The sequence below is a fragment of the Temnothorax longispinosus genome, chromosome 10 (assembly GCF_030848805.1).
Source record: "Temnothorax longispinosus isolate EJ_2023e chromosome 10, Tlon_JGU_v1, whole genome shotgun sequence".
NCBI classification, from domain to species: Eukaryota; Metazoa; Arthropoda; class Insecta; order Hymenoptera; family Formicidae; genus Temnothorax; species Temnothorax longispinosus.
Genome location: NC_092367.1, coordinates 20,195,256 through 20,211,018, shown reverse-complemented (window position 1 = coordinate 20,211,018; position 15,763 = coordinate 20,195,256). Strand labels below are relative to the sequence as shown.

General features: G+C 33.2%; 1 long non-coding RNA gene across 1 annotated transcript in view; it reads right to left on the bottom strand.

Moving 5' to 3' along the window:
• Positions 1-15,763, bottom strand: part of LOC139820729 (uncharacterized) — a 75,940-nt gene that overhangs the window by 6,703 nt on the left and 53,474 nt on the right. Inside the window, exon 2 of the long non-coding RNA XR_011734098.1 lies at positions 12,734-12,996. This is a non-coding gene — a long non-coding RNA (uncharacterized lncRNA). The remainder of the gene's footprint in view (positions 1-12,733; positions 12,997-15,763) is intronic.

Sequence of the window (15,763 nt, the reverse complement as noted above, 5' to 3'; positions counted from 1 at the left end):
CAGCCTAAAGAGCGGCTATCGTGCCGGCTAAGGGCTATTCCATGTTAGCCACTCTCACCGAGCTCCTTTTTTTCCACCTCTTTATTCCCCTCCGGGGCTCTTTATACCGTGGCGCAAACGTGGCGCCGCCCTCGAGAATCCCTTCCCCTTTGTCGATTCACCGAAAGCACCTCTCTGCCGTTCGATCGCAGTTCCTTCTTCCATCGGGGAGAAGGGTTCTCCCTGTAGTCCCTGATGTCCCCCCCGGTCACCATCGGTTCCCTTCGCGAGCATTTTCAGATTGTAATTTATCGTTTTTGGTATTTCATTACACCATCAAGTTCCACGAAGTTCGGTAAAGTGAGAGTCGGGTGGGAGATGGCGATTTATGGCAGCGATATATTGGCAGCGATTCGCGAACGAAAGAAAAATGTTCCTCAGAGTCTAGGATAGACTTGATAATGCTACGATCGGGGAAATACAAACGGATCTTGTTTTAATCTCTCGTGATTTGTGCGGCGATAAGATTTCGGGCGATGGAGTTATGCAATTGAAATTAAAAATAAGATTTTTAATGTTTTGTGAGATTCGAGAGTTCGAGAAGAAAATAATCAGATTGTAACTATCTTAAATTTACATAGATTTCGTATAGAGAGATGGTAACTGTGAATTTTGCGATGTTGAAAGTCCCGTAAAAATATTGCCGGCCGAATATGAAAAATCTTTATCGGTGTAGTAAAGAGTAAGATTAGATAGATGCGCTGCGCCGCGCTGCGCCGCAAACGTTTGCTCGATGGCGTGCGGGCGAAAATATATTTATTAGAAATAAACGTTGGCCAAGATGTAAAATGAAGCAAGAATATTTCCGTCAAGGATGAGTCAAATGGCCGATAAAGTACCGACGATTGAATTGCAAAAATCGCCGATGATAGCCGACGGGACGGTAGAAGCGGCTGATATTTTTCGGAAATGCAGGTGTCACTTTTATCAGAGGACATGCGATTATCTCGGTTTGATGTATTACTCGTCATGGTCGTAAATGACTATATGTGTTTTTTGAACATGTATATTGATCGCTTTTTGGCACAATTGTTGAAATAATATCCAATCTATTCGAAGTTTAATACTTATAGGTATTTAGAAAATTAGAAATCAAATTATATTCAATAATAATTTAAATATTAAATGTCTCGAAAATTCTAATTATAGTGTATAATATAAAAAATGCATATTTTGTCTAATTAAAAAAATCAGTATTTTTTCAAAAAATTGGTCTAGAATTTTTGCTAGGACATCAGGGATAAGAGAATATATATAATTATTCTTATTTTATCGGAAAAATTTAAGTATTCATACGAAATATGGCAACTATAAAAAATAATAAATTTTGCGAAATAAGTTTTTATCAGTTCATTTTATTTTATCCATTCGTTCGGAAAAGTAGCAATTCGTCACGGTAGTAACTCGATGGTACTATTGCTAAACGGTAAAACGTTGCATACACAATATCGAGGCGGATAAAGTACCTTCCAAGAAATGCACGATGCATGCGAATCGTGGCAGGCAGCTTAATGTACCGATGAGATATCGTCGATCGAGGCTAAAATATCTCAATGCTGGTAGTACGATACTGACCGTGAATCGTATTCGAAACACTTTGCAGTGATAACAGTCAACGAAGTGAGTTAACACCCTCCTCTGCTTCGAACACCGACGTGATAATGCCCGATCCCATTGAATCCTCATTTTCTTTCTCATTTATTCGTTATTTGAATAAATTTCCAAAAATTTATATCGAGCAATTAAATACTCTTAATGATAGTGTTTAGATTTGGAACGACACATTTGGAATCGTAACATGTATAGATTTATTAAACTCGATCCGTATAAGCACAGAGATTTTGAAATTAAAAAAATAATATTGACAACAAACATATTTTTAATATTAAACACAGTACATATTAAAACAAAAATGAAAGAATTAAAATACTTACATCTTTTGTAAGGTAAAATTAGTAAAAAAGTAAAAACTTTATACACACAAAGCATGTTTCATATATTATATAATAAATTTTTAACTTTACTTATTTTTAATAAAAACTTTACTAGACTAATCATGTAAAATAAAGCAATTGTATATGCTTGATATGTCAATATTATATTAACTATTTGCGGAAAAATATAGGAATATATCTAAATTCTAAAGCAAACATGTCAATCGTTTCCAAATGATTTGGAAAAATACTTGGTACTTGCTTACAGGACATTTCTATGCTACGAATAAAAAATATGCGAACATTCTTTAATAGTTCTCTTAATGGCAAATGCATTATATATCATCTGTGCACTGATCGAGGATATTGCAAAATAATCTTTTTATGATAGCGATTTCCAAGCATTCTACAGAATTCTATGTGTACATAAAATCTTAGCGTTTGTGTGTAGAAGAATGTTATCTGTATGTGTAGAGACTCGCGTGTACAAGGATGGCGCCAACATTTTGACGTCGAGGGAGCATCTTGTATCTGAGTAGTACTCTACGATGTTCGATCGTAGTTTGGTCCAGGACACGCTATTAGGCTACATTCATGTATAGATATTTGCATATGTGAATGCGACACATACACACAAATCCCGAACAAGCAAAACGAGACTACAGGAATGCAGAGACGGCAGCTCACGAATTTAATTTCTATAGGTGTGGCACTAACATTATTTTTATTACTTTTAAATAATGTAGTAAGATAAATTATTAGAAATGTACCTATATGTTTAAAATTACATTTAAAAAATGATTATTCGGTAATTTTCTTATTTTGTCTGGAGAAAAAAACAATTTTTTCAATAATGGTTTAATTTTATAAATTATTGCATAATAATTTTCGTGATTATATGTACATGTATAACAAATTATAATAAATTATTTTATAAGTAATGGAATGAGAAGAAAGTAGCCGCGGCTGTATTTGTATCCATAAAAATGAATTTGAATATAGTAAAAAAAGAAAAAAGAATATTTTATGGTTACAAATACAGCCGTGGCTACTTATATATATATTGCAATTTTCAATGTTAAAATATTAATTATTACATCTCTACTTTCTTCTTGCCCATGCTTATGCAGTCAAATCTCATTTAGGGAAAAGTCAACATGTTCATAAAGTCGTGGCAACTAAAGATAATCTTGTGAAATAATAAAAAAGCTAGTATTATTTTCTAAAATTGATTAGGAATTTCCTTAATATTATTTAAGCATTTTGTATAAAAATTATTTTACTTTTTTCTTGAATTTATCATCAACCGTGTTCTAGGTCATAACCAACTAATTGTTATACTCTCACATTATCTTTATTACATTCTACTACTTTTTTTGTAATATTATTTTCCGACAAAGTCTTTCGACATAATAATTTTAAATTGCATTATTATTGCTACAGTCTCATTACAAACGCATTATAATTATTACATCAGTAGTTACATAAACCTTCCTTACGGTAATCTCGAATTAAACAACCACAGTCCAACAATAAATAACGATAAGTTAGTAGGCGAGCCGTCAGTTTATCCCTTTTATCGTGCTATTATTGTTTTAATTTATTCAGCACGAACTTTACTATAATTACCATGTTATCGGAACGTTTGTTGAGCGGCGCTTAGACACGCAGTCCAACGTCAGAAAGTGGTACTTTTCTCTTTTTCTTCATTTTTTAAAAATAGATACGATTTGCCATCGCGATTCGCAAGTGTCGACCATTTTACGACTCCAAGGGTAAACGAATATCTTCATTTTCGGTAATCGTATCATTGGCGCATTAAGTAGTTATTTTTATGTTCTCGTTCGTGTTGCATTGCTATTGACGATAGAAATCTCTTTCAAACTGTTAAACTAATGAATCATCCGTTGCAATTTCGATTCTGGTCGATTATTTAGGCAAGAAACTAATATCGATGAAGCTTTCTCGGAAGTATTGATCATTTTCGGTCAATGCTCTGATGCCTCTGACTAATACAGTAAATTTTATTAGTCTTTAATATTTCTTGCTCATAATTTGTCTGAATATCGTATGTAATAGCGTAAACATTAATATTTTATTTTCACCTTTTTAATGCGTGACAATCCCCATTAAAAAGATGAAATATATTTAAAAAAATTAAAACTTAGAAAGAGATCAATCCTCAAATAAAATAATTATAATAAATAACAAAATATATATAAAGTATAAGATAATCGTTAATTTATCAACAGATTCGATAGAATTATCTGTAGAAAATAATTAATAGAATATTAAAGCTTCTAAATAACAAACCATTAAAGATTTGATAAATTTAATTTTATTAAGAGAAATAAACGAGAAGCAATAAGAAACAAAGTAAATTTATCATCAGCAACTTTCTTTCTAAAATAAAGTTTTATAAAGTTTTATAAAAGTTCCTTATATATGTACCTATATTATTTGTGTCTAGTTGTCTTAAAAGTTTGTATATTGATTTTATATTAATAAAATTATTATGAGAGCGAAGTATTTGTTCAGACATCAAGTCGGCTGTACAAGCCGCCATTCCGTCGGCGAACACCGCGGCGGTATCGCGAATGGCTGCTTCTAATATAATCGCCTGAAGTTTTTACCTTAGGGATCTTCAAGGATAGAGTAATGCATGCATATATAGACGGATATGCAATGTAGAACACAATGAGATATTGTTTCTACTTGTCGGTATAGATTGACAGTGATGATAAGATTAAGGATTCCATGTTAAATTGTTCCGTTTTAGTTTTCAATGTTTTACCGAATATTTTTAAACGTCCATTAAATATTAATGTTGATTATTTAATATCTAATGTAAATTATGTTGAACATTCATACTTATCATCATGAAAGATAAATAGTTTTTTATGAAACATAGATATTTTATCGAAATACGGTAATCTTACAGAGATAGAGAGCAACATTACACGAGATGTAATATCAAACCTCCTATAATTTTTTTATGTAACGAAACGATACATAATATACACACAAGTGTTCTCACAAGACTAATTGATCCATGTCTCTCTCATGATGAGATAAATTAGTCTGAATATCGTATTGATTTAGCACCGTTTATATGCCGGCAACATTCGACTGCAGGCGATTACATGCCATATAACTTTAAACTTTTATACACGGAAAAAAATGAAGTTGCTTCAATTAAACGCCGACGTCACGGGCTGCCACAAGCATAAATAGTTAATTCAATTGGATATTATTGGACCAAATATTTAAATTATTAAAACAATTATCTGATGTTTTTTGTTCATTAATCTTGATGTTGCATCAATAAATTTTGTTTCAATTACACTGATGCTGTTGATACAAAAAATTATATATATAAATTTTGACTTTATATATATATATATAATATAAATGACTAAATATAAATTGTAAATTGCAGCAATTATCATTAGATATGCTTATAATTATGACCTTAATCTTTACGGAAAAGAAATACAATTTCGAGAGACGCTTATTACGAAAAATGGTTTGTAATAATCAAGCTTGTGCCTTTCGATCGTTCGGAAACATTTAATCGCACCATGCCCGCCAGAATGCAGTCCGGTGCATGTTTATTATTTGTAAGAGTCGCTTGTACCGCACTTTTTGTAAATTAAACCGCTACTATCGCGCTGCAGTACGCGCATTTCTCGATAAACTTGATGATGCATTCATTAACTACCAACGAGCGATACTCCGGCAGTGATAAGACTCTCATCCGAACGTGGTTGATAGTAATACGCGATAACAGAGTGATGACAAAGACGCAGGTACATATAGCCGTTGGATCGCAGGTTCCACGATTTTGCAAGTAATGGGATCATCTCGGAAAGCATCTTATTGATGAGAAAAAAAAAGAGGACGGAAAGACGAAAGAACAAAGAGAAGAAGAGACATGACGAATTTGACGTAACGGTAAATAATAAATAGAGAAACAAACATCTTGTAACAAACTAATTTTGTTAAATGTTTTGTTAAAGATTTTCTATTTGGCAATACGATTCTTATCGTTCTATTATTCTCTTTTGCTCCTTACATATTAGAAGAACACAATTAATTAATATTTTGGGAACAAATAGATATATATTAAATTGATCTCAATTTCAAAATATTGTCGATGTCAGAGTTTTTAAAGCTTTTTCTAAGATAAACTCTTTTTGAGTTCGCATTCGCCTACTTTTCGCGATCCGCTCTCGTCGAAGTGCGTCCCGATATACGATTTCGTCGAGAGTCATCTCTTCTTTGCGTCGCTTTATTTCGCGCTTTATTTCCCTACCTTTTCGCTTTCTTCCGTCACTCCGGGACCGCATCCACCGAGTTTTTTTTCTTTTTCTTGCGGCGACTCGTTCGCCCACAGGGCTATTACCAGGACCTACGGCCGATTCTGACGCACCCACGTTCCCTTTGCACGCAGTCGCGTTCGCCAACACAAGCGCGCGGCTCGATTTCCAGGAAGCGAGAAGAGGAACGCCGACGAATGCTGTTGACGATTAGATTGGGTAGAGGACCTCCACCAATTCTAGACTGGATCCGCAAGGAAAGAATCTCTAAGCGACGCAAAGTGGGAAAGAGACCTCGAGAGTGTAGTTGCCGCGAAAGCATTTTTAATTTGCTGTATCTTGATCGACAGAAGCTATATAGTAAAAAAATGTGATAAAGAAGATATCAAACTTGAATGTTAAGTATGAATTTTCCCAAAATTATTAGACGATAATTAGAAGAATGGTGTGGTACTATTATTATGTTAATTAATATCATTTTAATCGACAAGAATTAGATTATTATTAAATACTTCAGATTTTTAAAATTGGAAAATTTTTTCAAATGTTTAACAGCTAAATAGATCACAACAAAATAGATCATAATAGCAAGACAAAATCCGGAATTTTTACTCTTCCATCACTCCAAAAATTTTTAAATAAAAGAAATTTAATTAAGGAAAAGAGATTTGATTGATATATAAATTAAATTTGTTATATACATATAAATTAAATGTAAATTTTTATAAGTCTAATGTCTAATCATAACTATGTATTGATATCTATACTATATATCTGCTACTCGTATATCATACATGCATAAGCGTAACATGGAACAATGCGCAAGGCGTAAGATTTATTATATGTAAGACATAGCGGTTTTATTCACTATTATATGTAACATACAAATGTCAATATGTAAATTGCATTAATGTTTAATGCATGTGAAGTGATTTGTTATTATGCAGCCGGTCTTCACAGGTGAAAGGCCCAGCGTCAGAGGCACACGATCCATAAAGAAAATAAATCATAAGCAAGCCTATAAAAGCCGAATCTTTTTGAAAACGGAAAGTGCAACAAATTTCTAAAATATATAATTCTACGGTGAGATTTTGTTGTCTAAAAAACATAATGCTGGATAACTATCTTTTCTCACGTCATTATATTTGTTATAACCATCCATCTTATAACTTGAAACTTGGATGGCAATATTCAAATTATATAATTTTCTGATATAATTTTTCGGCAACGTTTTGATTTTTAAAAATAGATAATAAAAGAAACACAATTTCTAATAACTTCTATTAACATATTCGAATTATTACATGTTTCTAATCCAAATATTTCATTTAGTTATTATAGCATATTTTATGAATTGTACATCATGCATAATGAATGCTGTCATATTGGTGGAAATTTTAATGATGCGGAGCAACAATGAGACGAAAACGGTAGGAGTGGTAAGTGCACAGAAGCCCGACCATCCCTGGTCAAGCTGCACCCTTCAATTTTCTGATCGGCGCCACGCCTATCTCTTCTGTTACTTAACGGTGAGCTGCACCGGCCATATTTTATCCCAACATCCCCATAAGATAATGCAAGCATTACAACGCTTTCGGCTAATCGATTGGCTCTAATTAACGTTGACGGACGTGTGTTACATAATAAAAGCGATCAACTATATAACAATGAAAATCGATTTAATGGATGAAGCTTAACTTCATCAATTGTACATACTGTACAATTTGTAAATAATACGTAGATTCTGTTGGTAGTAAGAAATTTAGAAATTGATATAAGTTAAAAGTTAAAATGACTATTTATCGATACGAACTCTTTTTTATGTGTAATATTTTTATCCAAACCTTTCAAAAAAATCATGGAATATCAAGAAAATCTTTTATTACATATTTTTTTCGGCTAATAATTTCGGCTAATTTTCCATGTTTTGTAACCTAATTTCGAGATGTGCCAGAAAAATTCCACTGGTCCTACCGCTACAATGCTGTTAGTTTGAGACAACGCATCGAAGGAGTCAAAGAACGAGTCTTAATTGGCGCCGACAATCCGGTGGCGACGTGAAACGAAAAGAGAGACGGAAAAAAACGTGAAAAAGAGAGAAAGAGAGAGAGAGAAAAAGAGAGAAAAAGGAAGACGGCAATCGGACAGGAATAAAACCTGGAAAAACAAAACTGACCGGACGACGACGCTAATGCGTGCTACGGGATAGCCAACACAAGGATCGCCTTTTCCTGGAAGCAGTTGCCCGCTTGTCGGAGAAGATAATTTTTGTTCCGTCGCGGGACCCCTTCGACGCTTCGACGCAGAAAGACCTTGGTGACAGAGTCCTCCAGAGCCTACCTCCATCTCATGCACCTCTTCTCTTCGAAACTCCTCCTGATGATCCGCTTTCATTTTGGTTCCACACTGCCTCTTTCTTATCGTTCATCCTCTTTGTTTCTTATCTATCGTTTATAATTTTTTAACTGTATATAACTTTCAGTTATGTGATGCTGATTATGTGGAGGCTTCCATTTTTTAAATTAATAATAGAGATAATGACTAGTGAGTTACTAAATTTTTAAGCGAGATATTTCATATGCCTCAAGTTTAAATTTTCAAGACTAGAAACTTATTATTAGATTCGTTGCTTTCTAATCCTCATCGGTTATTGTACCTCCTTAAGTTATGAAATCTTTCTCTCTCTCTCTCTCTCTCTCTCTTAATTTCTTTTCCTTTCTCCGTATAACTAGTATAACTAGCAGTTGCTTTCCCTTAATTTTCTCTATTAACCCTTTCTTTCCTATTTCTCTTCTTTTCACTTTTCTTATTCCTTCTCCCCAAAGCCTTCAGTTTCAACTCCTGGTACTTTATCCTCTTTCTCCTCCAGCCATTTAGCCTCGTCCCTCTCACCTCCTACCGGGAATTGCATTCCAAGTCGAGGTCGCTAATGGACGACGAATGGTCAAGGGGGTGTGAGTGCATGGAAAGTGCACTCTTGCCCTCCTCGTTCTGCCTGATTCTTTCTCTCTCTCTCTCTCTCTCTCTCCCCTCCCCCTCCCCCTCTCTTCGTTCCTCCCGCACGTTCACGATGAGAAAGAAATCGAAACGAACGTTCTCCACGAGAAAACACCCTGGCCGCGTCTCGGTACATACCTGATTGCCCCGTTTATGGTGCCGCCATGATGGAACCAGCGTCTGGACGCTCCTGCACATTCCGCCCGGGACATAAATTAGTGATATTTTATGAATTTTATATTGCGTGCCACGAGACAGGGATCTTCGGAGGACACGAGAGAGGACACGTTGTCGGATTATTGTGAGGAAAGACTAACTCGTTGAGAGGACATAATTTTATTTTTTACTTGAACGACAAGCGTTAACGTTCAGCTAGAGTGTAGAGTGTTGCGAAAAATTCCATTTCGTTATTGCTCTGGCTCACTCCGCAATATTCGCGAGAATTGTTATTTTAGATTGCGTAGCCATTCTAATTGCCATTTATATTAGTATCCTCTTAAAGAAGCATTCGTGTCGGAAGAAAGTTCTCCAAAATATAGGAGAAATATTTTATTGCGCAATTTTAGAAAATAGAGTTTAAGTGCATAAGAAAAGAAAAGAAACAATGCCTTTTACATAAATATAATATTAATAAACAATTAAGTTTTGTCAGTAAAAATTTGTAGGAACATTTTGTATAAAGAGCAAAGAATGTACTATTACCAATAAAAATGAGTTTATAACGTACTTTATAGAATTGAAGTATTCTATTGTGCATATTATTAAATAACATTTAAAATCGTAAAACGTTACACTTGCTTTAGCTCACTCCGCAATATTCGCGAGAATTGGTGGTAATGATATTAATTAAGCAAGATGTTGGAGTGCGCGAAAAACGACAGTACCCGTATGTCGATCGAAAAAGCACGATATAAATATTTCGGTAGTTCAACATCAAATTTACAACCCGATAAAGGTTTACGAGTGAACGAGACGTAAGGGCACGCATTCGCGAATCACCCGATGATTGCGCCTATATAGCTGTAATATCGAGTGTCGAGAGCATTTGAAGAGTACGAGAGAATCCTTTAACTGAGCGTTAGGTATTTTGATCGTCGCGGAGAAAGATTACCTATGGTCAATTTTAAGCTTGTATACATACGTATCTGCGATTATAAACGGCACATACGCACTTCAACACTAACGTCACGTTATGAACGATTCTGGAATTGCATCTTATCAATAAAATGCAAAAAATAATTTTAACTGTTATGTATTATTTGCAGCATGATATCTTAATTTTTACTGCAAATTTTTTAATATTGAAAAATGTAAGTATTATTTACGTTCTGTTGGTGCAAGTTATTGTAACGCTACAACGCTACATCATTTTTTTTATCTTACTTTCTATCTTACTCGTATTTCAAATTTTAGTATACATTGGATCTGTTTTCTGTTACTGAACTGGCTGCACTAGTTCAGTAACAAAAACAGAAAACAGACTCATTATAAGTTATATTGATGCGGACTATTTTATTATTGATTGAAATAAATATGTACCTTATACGATTGACATAAAAAATGAGTTAAGTAATAAAGAAAGAAAGCAAACTGCGAAACTAGTATGACAAATAAGAGGAATCAACGATATGCTTTCGTAGCAGTTTCTTTTGAACAGGATCACGAAGCTGAAGGGTCGCATTACTACTCGGGAGATTTCGTATAGATCGTATCGACGCGACAATTGGTAGCCAAGATCGTGTTCAGATAAAATAAAAATCTGGAGAACAGCAAAGAAAACAACTCTATTAGATGTTGCTTCTGTCATAAAAGATCCATCATTGTGTATCGTGCAAAATTTCCAATAAATTCTTTGAGAAAATATTGAGATGTCAATTGTGATCTTATAGCAATAAATTAATGCGATGAATAGAGAAAAGCAAATATAATATCACATAAAAATACTCATAATATTTTACTTCCTGTAAAGGATTTAATTTAAATATTGGATTCAAAAAGTAAATGTTATATGGCATTTGTATCATTGAGTTAAGAATAGAAATAGTTAAATAGATTTAATTTTATAGTAGTAATTAGTGAGATCATCTTTAGCATCAATTTAACAGTTTCAGCAACATGAAATATTAAACATCCTAAAGAATAAACTATATATATATATATATATATATATATATATATATATATATATATATATATATATATATAAAAGTGGAGATCTCAGGCTTAAATATAAGTTGCTATTCGATTCTAAATATTCGACATAATTTTTACATTGTGAAAAAAGAAGTTCACGGTTAAAAGGGTTAAAGTGCCGTTCGTTAATTCATTCTACGGCTCAGACTGAACCTTGATAAACTCGCCGGGTCTCTCTCTCTCTCTTTCTTTCTCCTTCTCAAAGACACATTCTCTTACTTTAGCGCCATTGGCATTCCACGTCTGCGACCGAAAATGCATTTCTAGACATGCGTTTCATCTCAACCTCAAACGAGTCGGCTGTTCCATTCTCCTCTCATAAGTATTATCTAGTTATCTAGTATATCGTTGGTATTTTAATCTCTAAAGTGACGTGACTAAGATCTACAAAATTATGGGAAGACAATAGTATCGACGTCTTGGTAGACGTCGTAATTGGTAGCTGAGATTGTGTCAGGATAAAACACAAATATTTTAGACGCTAGTACAGTTACAGCTCCATTACAGACGGTTTTTGCAGCAAAAAAATACCTAAGTTCTGCAACGGAGTTTTGTTCCTGAAGTGGTTTTTTTGGGTCATATATTACTCATCGAAGAAAGAAAAGCCATTATTTTAATTCCTAAAAGGATATTTATGCAGGTATATATATTTGTTTGTGTGCTAAAAAATTTGAAGTGGTTAAAAGCTCTTCTGATTCACTATTGTGTACGCGTATTGTATTCGCACCCTTTATGTCATCTTTAAACATCATTAATATTTATTCCTTGTAAGATAACATTTCTTTTAAAACCGTATATCTCTATTTTCGAGAAGCCTAAAATAGCAACATGCTTTTAAGACTAAGAATGTAAAGCTATATGTTCGTTTGTTTTGTCAGTAATATATTAAAAATCTACCAAAAACATCAAATTGTTAATTATTATAATTTATTGGGTAAAAGTAAAAAAATTATAATGCAATTATATTGCAATTTAATTTTTAAAATCTTAAAATTATATCACGATTACATACAGTGACTAGTTCTTAAATATTTAAAAGGATATTTGGGTTTTGGCTCCTGAATGTCGCATCACTTATTTAAGTACGAACTAAGCTCTTTAATCTTCTTCAGAGTGGAAAATCCTGATTTCTCTGAAGCGAGGATCGCGAAAGAAAGGGAAAAAGATGTGAAAAGAGAAAGAAAAGGTCAATTCCCTTTTGGATACGAGCTACCGGTATTATGATAAGTATCAACTTATAAAGGTTCTTACCTGGCACGCTATTTCCGTGTTTTCTACAGCGGCCCCATACTGAGAAATGCACGCATGCTCCTGCTTTACGTTGAATACATTTTCCAAATGACGTGTATATGTAGAGCGATCTCTCACGTCGTCAGTTCCATTAGAGCAAAGGCCAGCGAGCACGTTATCCATCGGGTGTTTCCATTAAGCCATGTCGTAAGTTATGCGATTTACTATCTCGCCAGTGCGTGCATGAGACCGAATTCACAATGATCCACTCAAATATCGCGGATCTGCAATATGGAAAATTGAAACTATATAAATAAATGTACAACACTAAATCTTTTTCTTTTTTTAATTATATGAAATTATTGTATGACAAATCTGATAACTGCGGAAGGATCGATGCGTGCTTTATCTCGGCACTTCGTCCACACTCAGAAAAGATGAGCAGAATCTATAAAGTTAGATTTGTACGCATTACGCTCTTAATTAACGACGAATAATTATTGAAATTTACAGCTCTTATATTTATGTGCGGTACAGTGATTATTATAATTACACAAAAAATCTACCGCCACATGCGGTTGATTAATACGAGAAGCGATAATGCGAGCGAGAGTAGCCTTTCGTTATGATGTCTCGAATGCTTTTTCGTTTTGTTCGACACGTACGTATTTCGATGGAACTCACTTACGGTAATGACAAAACAATTGCGCTTTTTGAATTTCCAATCGCACAGTTAATGCGCGACGAGATATCTCTAAGCATTTTAATCTGTTTTCATGTTACACATGAAATTTGTACACCTTTATGATGTTGCACAGAGGTACACGATGCCACATTATCAGATTTGATTTGTTTTTTATTAGAGGCACGAGTAATATTAAAATGCGTTTAATGTATTGGTATCCACACAAGCTAATTAAAAGTATTAGTGAAAAAAATCAATTGTATCTAATTACACAGGCCCACAAAAAAAAGTTGTCTGCGCCATGGACTAGACCATGGTATTCCCATGTATTTCCACCTGCTGAAACCAAATATGACCTCAGTTTTGCCCCTATACGTCAGGATTTTTTTCTACAGCCAAAAACAAGGTGTTTTTACCCTGTTTTTGGCTTTAGAAAAAAATCACCATGGTCTAGTCCATGACGCAGACAACTTTTTTTTTGTGGGCCTGTGTTATCGATAGAAATCTTATTTATATTTATATCTATGATAAAACAATATAGTTTCTTGCTTTTGAAGTAATATAAAAAAGTTTAATAAAAATGATGAATAAGAGTTACAATTACTTAAAATTCTTAATTTTTTGTATTTATATTGAAAAATCTATCGATAAATAAGTAAAGGCTTGCAAAGCGATTATGGCAATTGTCCAATTGTAGGTAGCAATTTATGATGTATAAAAAATATTACACATATACAAGAATTCTAGTCTTCATTGCGAAATCAACCCTCTGTGTTATAAAATGGACAACATATGTCTAACTGTGAGCGCGCTTTTAGTTTACGAATTGCATATTAGAAATTATAATTGCAATTTGTAATTCATAATACAAGAAATATAGACTGCATTCTTAATAAGCGATATGTCACGATGAGATACGCGCAATTGTCTGTTTATAGCAAATCAACTGCCCATTATGTTTAACAGAAAAAAAACTTTCTTTGTTATACATATACATACCATAAATATATATTGTACACCTTGTAACTTCTTAGCTAAGTTGAATGTTTTCCAAATATTTCGGAAAAATTTTCATGTATAATATGTATTTTCCAGAAAATATAATTAATTTTTTCTGGCAAGAACATGCGTAATTAATTAGATTTTTTCGCCTTATATATTAATTAATTAATCATGTTCAAAATTAGACGAGACATAACTTTTAGCATTTTTTATAATTATTTTACATGTTTAATTGATAAGAAGTCATTATGTATTGTCCGTTGAATGCGCGCGCTCCTACATTTTCATTAAAAAATCCAAAAACGTTTTGTGTAAATCGAAAACAAAGGAAATGATAGTTAACTTCTATTTCAATCAAATTTTCTTTAAAAAAATTAAATATTTTTATTTTACCCACTTTATAGTTGAAGTAATTATTGCCAGACTGATCGATGATCACAAAGATAATATTGTTAAAATATTGCAATCTAGAAAGCACTTGGAAGATCTTAAAAACCTGAAACCCTTTACACTATTATGTATCTTCTCAATAATGTTATATTATTAACCCACTACCCTTGTAAAATTGTTTCACAAATGTATTCTGTGTTCGACAAATTTTTTTCTTCAAATTTGTGCCAATTCAAAGAAATTCGTAAATAATTGCACGCGCGGCTAAAACAAGATACAGAACGAAAACGTTAGTTGCGTGTTGGTAGTTAAGCAACGAAGCTACCAAGGATCGCGGCGTTCCATGAAGTCCACGCGCATGTTTATCTACGAGCAGGCAGCTGATTTATTATAACGGCGATAAACGCAAGTAATCGCAGCCTAATCGACCAGCAATTAACCTCGCGTTTCCAATTAACGAAGTAAGCCACGATCGTATTTCTCACTGAGATCTCTGAGTAACGACGAGGCTGATTAGTAATCTCTGATTTGTACTCAGAGTTATGTTATTATCAATATCGTTTGATGGCGTTGCATCGATATTGATGACAGCTGACAAAAAGATAATCATGCACTTTTAACTAAAATAACAAATAATGCAATGTTTCAAAGATTTCAATTGTTTGAAAGATTTATAACGTATAAGTTATTTATATTGTATTTATTCAGATTTACATGTTTAAATAAAAGGTTTCGAGAATGCAAGTATATGGCTTCCGATGACGCGTGAGGAATATAATTTTTCTTTACGTAATCTTTTTTTATTGTTATGTAAGTTAATAATTTATAGAATTTTTTAATGTGGATAAAAATATATTTATGTATGTATTTTAAGCCTGTATGTATTTCATAAAAACTGGTCTATTTGAGTGAAATAAAGTGACTCTATGGATTAGAATAAAAAGAGAAGAGAGTATCTCCTTAATAATATAATA